The sequence below is a fragment of the Eumetopias jubatus genome, unplaced genomic scaffold (genome assembly GCF_037043125.1).
Source record: "Eumetopias jubatus isolate StellerSeaLion01/CBP00866 unplaced genomic scaffold, mEumJub1_p1.0 scaffold_2, whole genome shotgun sequence".
Taxonomy (NCBI): Eukaryota; Metazoa; Chordata; class Mammalia; order Carnivora; family Otariidae; genus Eumetopias; species Eumetopias jubatus.
The window spans coordinates 50,471,660-50,477,085 of NW_028274808.1; the positions used below are offsets into that span (position 1 = coordinate 50,471,660).

A 5,426-nucleotide genomic window follows, 5' to 3' on the forward strand; every position below is an offset into this window, starting at 1 on the left:
CAGGGACTAGCATTTTAGAGAAAAAGAGGGATCACTGAAACGCGACTGTGCTGAACCCTCACAGTCTAAAATTATCTTACAAGTATATGCTGGCCCTTCATTGCAAACTACCTTATATTTAATTAAAAGTAATCAAGGTGCTCTGGACCCTTGCTTTCAAGAACCAGAGTATGGCACACATTTTAAATTTGGACAGACTCCTAGCAGACGGTTATGTTTTATGAACCTTCTATACAAAAGTTGTACTCCGTACCAGGCAAATATCCTCTCAACAGGACACACGGGGCGATGGGCCCACAGCACCAGTGAGGACACACCCAGAATGATGTCACCGGGCATTTTTCGGTTTCTAAATTAAGGCATATTCAAAAATTTCCATGTACAAGTTTACACCACTTTTCCACATTAATCACCAGGTAATTGATGCAGGTTCACAGATGAATTACTCTCAATTTAACTATATGCAACAATCATGCCAATAACTTTTCTTCTATATTTTGCATAACAATGGTTTAAAAAAGTGGTACAGTTTAACTACCATGTTCACAATTGTCATTTTTCAAGGCAGTAGAAGACCAAGACATTTTAAAATGATAGAAAATTTAAGCTTTGTAATAAACCAGAGGAAGTAGCCTTTCCTCCCATCCCCCCCACCCTGTCTCAGCTCTAACAGTTCCAGAAAGACTGCCCTCGAAACACAAGCCCACATGCTACATTCAGGACCGCGATAAATGTAGGCAATTATGAAAGAAGTTGAACTGTGCTTCTTGGCGAAGCCACATTAATTTCTTTTTTAAGTGAATTTGACTTTCAGTGCAGTTCCAATTCATGCTTTTAGTGATACATAACAATTTCCAAACCGTTAAAGTTATTTCAGTCAATTGAGCCTTCGATGGCAATGCTTATAAATTATATTTATTAGTATGGTCAAGATAAGAAAGGAGTTTGGGCTTTGATTATAAAATGCAGCATCTTTCTCTGATTCTCTTGGCTAAACTTTTCCTCTTCTTTTTTCCATTCTTTTCTTTGCTGTCTTCCATCTTTCTGGCTCGAATTTCCCTCATCAGATCAAAAAATACCTTGTCAACATTAGCTCGAGTTTTAGCAGATGTTTCCACATAGTTAACGTTCCACTGGTCGGCTCTGGTTTTTGCCTCTTCTACAGAAACCTGCCTTTTATCTTCTAAATCTGATTTGTTACCAACCAGCAGAAATGGAACGTTCTCATCTTTTACTCTTAAAATCTGCTCCCTGAAGTTGGCCGTGGCTGCAAAGGATTCCATTTCTGTGATAGAGAAGACACAGAGGAAACCCTCTCTGCTCCGGAAGTAGTTGTCTCTAATTGCGGCATAGTCCTCCTGGCCAGCTGTATCCAAGATATCGATCTGCACTTCCTCCCCATCCAGCACTACCTTCTTCCGGTAGCTGTCTGCTTTGGTGGGCTCATAGTCCTCCACAAACTCATCATACATGAACTGTAGGGTCAAAGCGGACTTGCCCACACCACCACTGCCCACCATGATGACTTTGTGTAGGGCCAAAGAATTCTGACCCTTGGGCTTGTTTGCAGCCATCTTATGTCACAGAGTTTGCAGCAAAGGAGTAAGAAGAATCTGCACCGCAAGCCGGTCCACCGCCCCACGGGCTCCGGAAGCCGCGGCTGAGCTGGCTTCGGCCGGAGAGAGCTTGGCCCTTGTCGTCTGGGAGGCTCCCTGCTGCGAGCGGCAGAAGGACGAGTCCGACGGGCGGCGGCGGAACCTGGGTGGCAGGAGGAGGAGGAGGACTCGGGGCGCTCCGCTCTCCGGAGATCCACCCTCCTCCCGGCCGCTCTGCAGCAGCCGCCGCAGATTGTGTGTTTTTTTTTAAAGTTTTATTTATTTGTCAGAGGGGGAGCAGCAAGCAGAGGGAGAAGCAGGCTCCTCGCTGAGCAGGGAGCCCGATGACTCGGGGCTCGATACCAGGACCCTGGGATCATGACCTGAGCTGAAGGCAGATGCCAAACCAACTGAGCCACCCAGGCACCCCCCCTTCTTTGTGTTTTGTTACAGTCTTTGTTTATAGTCTATTTTGTCTGATATGAGTATTGCTACTCCAGCTTTCTTTTCATTTCCATTTGCATGGAATCTTTTTCTATCCCTTTACTCTCAGCCTTTGTGTGTCTTGAGATCTGCAGTGAGTCTCTTAAAGGCAGCATATAGATGGGTCTTTTTTTTTTCTCTTTTTTTAAATTCATTCAGCCACCCTGTATCTTTTGATTGGAGCGTTTAGTCTCTTTACCTTAAAATAAATATTGATAGATATGTACATCTACTACTATTAGATGTAGACAGCAAATTTTGTTAATTGTTTTCTGGTTGTTTTTGTAACTCTTTTCTGTCCCTTTCTTCTCTTCGTTCCTATTCTTGTGGTTTGATGGTTTTCTTTAGTGTTATGTTTGGGTTCCTTTGTCTTTACTTTTTGTGTATCTTGTAGGTTTTGGTTTGTGGTTACTGTGAGGTTCATATATATTGACCTGTGTACATAGCTGATAGTCACTTAAGTTCAAACGCATTCTAAAGGCACTATGTTTGTACCCTCCTCCCCCATTTTATGTTTTTGACTTCATATTTTACATCTGTTTATTTTTTTATTCCTTAACTATTAATTGTAGTTATAGTTGATTTTCTTGTTTATAGTTATGGCCTTTTCTTTCTTTTCCACTTAAAGGCTCCTTAACATTTCTTATAAGGCCAGCTGGAGTGGGCATGGGCCAAGTGGGCCTGTGGCATGTTGCACAGGAACTGCCTTGGTGGGACACTTGGAGCTGGTGTGGGTTTGAGGGTCTGGGGTGTGCTGGGGAGGCCCTCGCAGGCCAGCTAGAGCACCTGTACCTTGCTCCTGTTCATGCTATCAAGGTGGAGAGGCTTGCTGGTGCCTCTGACCCCATAGAGTTCAAGCAATTTTCCTCCCATTTGGTGTACTTTCAAGAGTTAGTAAATGAATTTCTTTCACTTGTGGTGTAGTTGCCCTTGAAATCACTGTTTTCTCGCTGTGTCCTGGGGTATATGAGTCATTGCACAGGTCCCTCAGTAATATCGCTCCCCACTGCAGGATGGTGTTTTGGAGTGGGATTCCTGTCATTATAGTGTCTCTGTCTCTCCTACCCTTTTCTGTGTGTTCCCTCCATTATTATTATTATTATTTGTGTGTGTGTGTGTGTGTGTGTGTGTGTGTGTGCAGAAGCTATTCAACAAGCCCTCAGTTCTTCTTCAGGAGGAATCGCTTTAAATATCGGTATAGATTCAGTGTGTCCTTGGTAGGAGGTGAGTTCAGTGTCTTCCTACACTGCCCTCTTGAATCACCAAAATTCTAATTCATGTTTTAAGATGATGATTCTGGTTGCTGTGTGTAGAATGCATTGTAGGAGCAGGCTGACCAGTTAGGTGTTCACTGCTGGGGCAGATGACAGAGAATAAGGCAAGTTATATTGTATTTGGAGTAAAAGAAGAAATCTCTGGAGATTGTTCCTTATCAGTGTTTCAGTGACATTTATTTCTAGATCCTAAGAACTTCATTATCATTTTCCAGAGAATGACAGAAGAGATTCTGAGGGCTTTCTTTTTCTTTTGTGCTTGAGATAATTTAATTAGCTGTTTAGGGAAGAAAGTTCATGCATGCTTTTGGACACTGATGGTACTTTTGCTTTATTCCAGTAAAAGGGATGGAACTTGATGGGAGAAATGTTTTTGAATTATTGATTCCCATTAGAACATTTGTTTCTATTTACACCTGTGTTCGTGTAAGTTGGTAGCACTAGCAATATTAGATTTAGTATAGTCAGTCACCAGATGACTTAAAAAATATTTTGTTTAGACTCTGTGTAATATATTTTAGAGTTTTAAATATAAGAAATTCCAAGCATATGTAAATACAGACTACAGTATAATAAACTCCCGTATATCCCCAACATTCAGTGTCAACAATAGCTAGCTCATGGTTAATCTTGTTTCATCTGTACTTCCAAACACTCTTTACCACCCTCATTCATCCTGTTTATTTTTAAGCAAATTCCAGATAAATTGTTTTCTCTATAAAAGTCTCAGTTTATATTTCTAAAAGGTAGGGATTATTTTTTTACAGTTCAATGTTTTAGTTTATTCCCTCTTCTTAGAGTACATAAACAGGTAACTATATATCTGGATGGTTTGTCTTCAAGTGTCAATTTATGCCTCTTGTTCCAGTATAGTTATTAATAGCTATTAATCACTTAAGAGCGTCCTATTTGAACATTAAATTCTGTGGTCACCTTATATACATAAAGGAAGGCTTTTTATAGTTGTCAATAAATACATTCATTTTATTTCACTTCATTTCCATATAGTTAGCATAAAGTGTTATATTAGTTTTAGGTGTATAATAGTATTTCAGCAATTCCATACATCACGCAGTGTTCATCACCAAGAGTTCACTCCTTAATCCCCATCACTTATTTCACCCGTCCACCCCACCCACCTCCCCACCAATAATATCAGTTTGTTCTCAATAGTTAAGAGTCTGTTTCTTGGCTCGTCTCTCTTTTTCCTTTGTTTTGTTTCTTAAATTCTACATCTGAGTGAAATCTCATATGGTATATGGCATTTGTCTTTCTCTGACTGGCTTATTTCACCTAGCATTATACTCTTTAGCTCCATCCATGTCATTGCAAATGGCAAGATTTCATTCTTTTTTATGGCTAAATAATATTCCATTATATATATACACACACCACATCTTCTTTATACATTCATCTATTGATGGGCGCTTGGGCTGCTTCCATAATTTGGCTGTTGTAAATAATGCTACTATAAACATATGGCTGTATGTATCCCTTTGAATCAGTATTTTTGTATTTCTTTGGCAGATATCCAATAGCATGATTACTAGATCATAGGATAATTCTATTTTTGACTTTCTGAGGTGAGCCACTGTTTTTTACAGTGGCCGCACCAGTTTGTATTCCCACCAACAGTGCAAGAGGTTCCTTTTTCTCCACATCCTTGTCAACATTTGTTGTTTCTTGTGTTTTTGATTATAGCCATTCTGACAGGTGTAAAGTGATATTGTAGTTTTAATTTGCATTTCCCTGATGATGAGTGATATTGAGCATCTTTTCATGTGTTTGTTAGCCATCTATATGTCTTCTTTGGAAAAATGTCTGTTCATTGCTTCTGCCCATTTTTTAATTGGATTATCTGTTTTTTTGGGTGTTGATTTGTCTGATTTTTTTTTTTTTTATATATTTTGGATACTAACCCAGTATCAGATACGTCATTTGCAGATAACTTCTCCTATTCCATAGGTTGCTTTTTGGTTTAATTGATTGTTTCTCTTGCTGTGCAGAAAGTTTTTATTTTGATGTAGTCCCAATAGTTTATTTTTGCTTTTGTTTCCCTTGCCTCAGGAGATAT

General features: G+C 39.7%; 1 pseudogene; it reads right to left on the minus strand.

Moving 5' to 3' along the window:
• Positions 1–899: 899 nt before the first annotated feature.
• Positions 900–1,724, minus strand: LOC114217464 (ras-related protein Ral-A pseudogene; annotated as a pseudogene).
• Between the last annotated feature and the right edge of the window lie 3,702 nt (positions 1,725–5,426).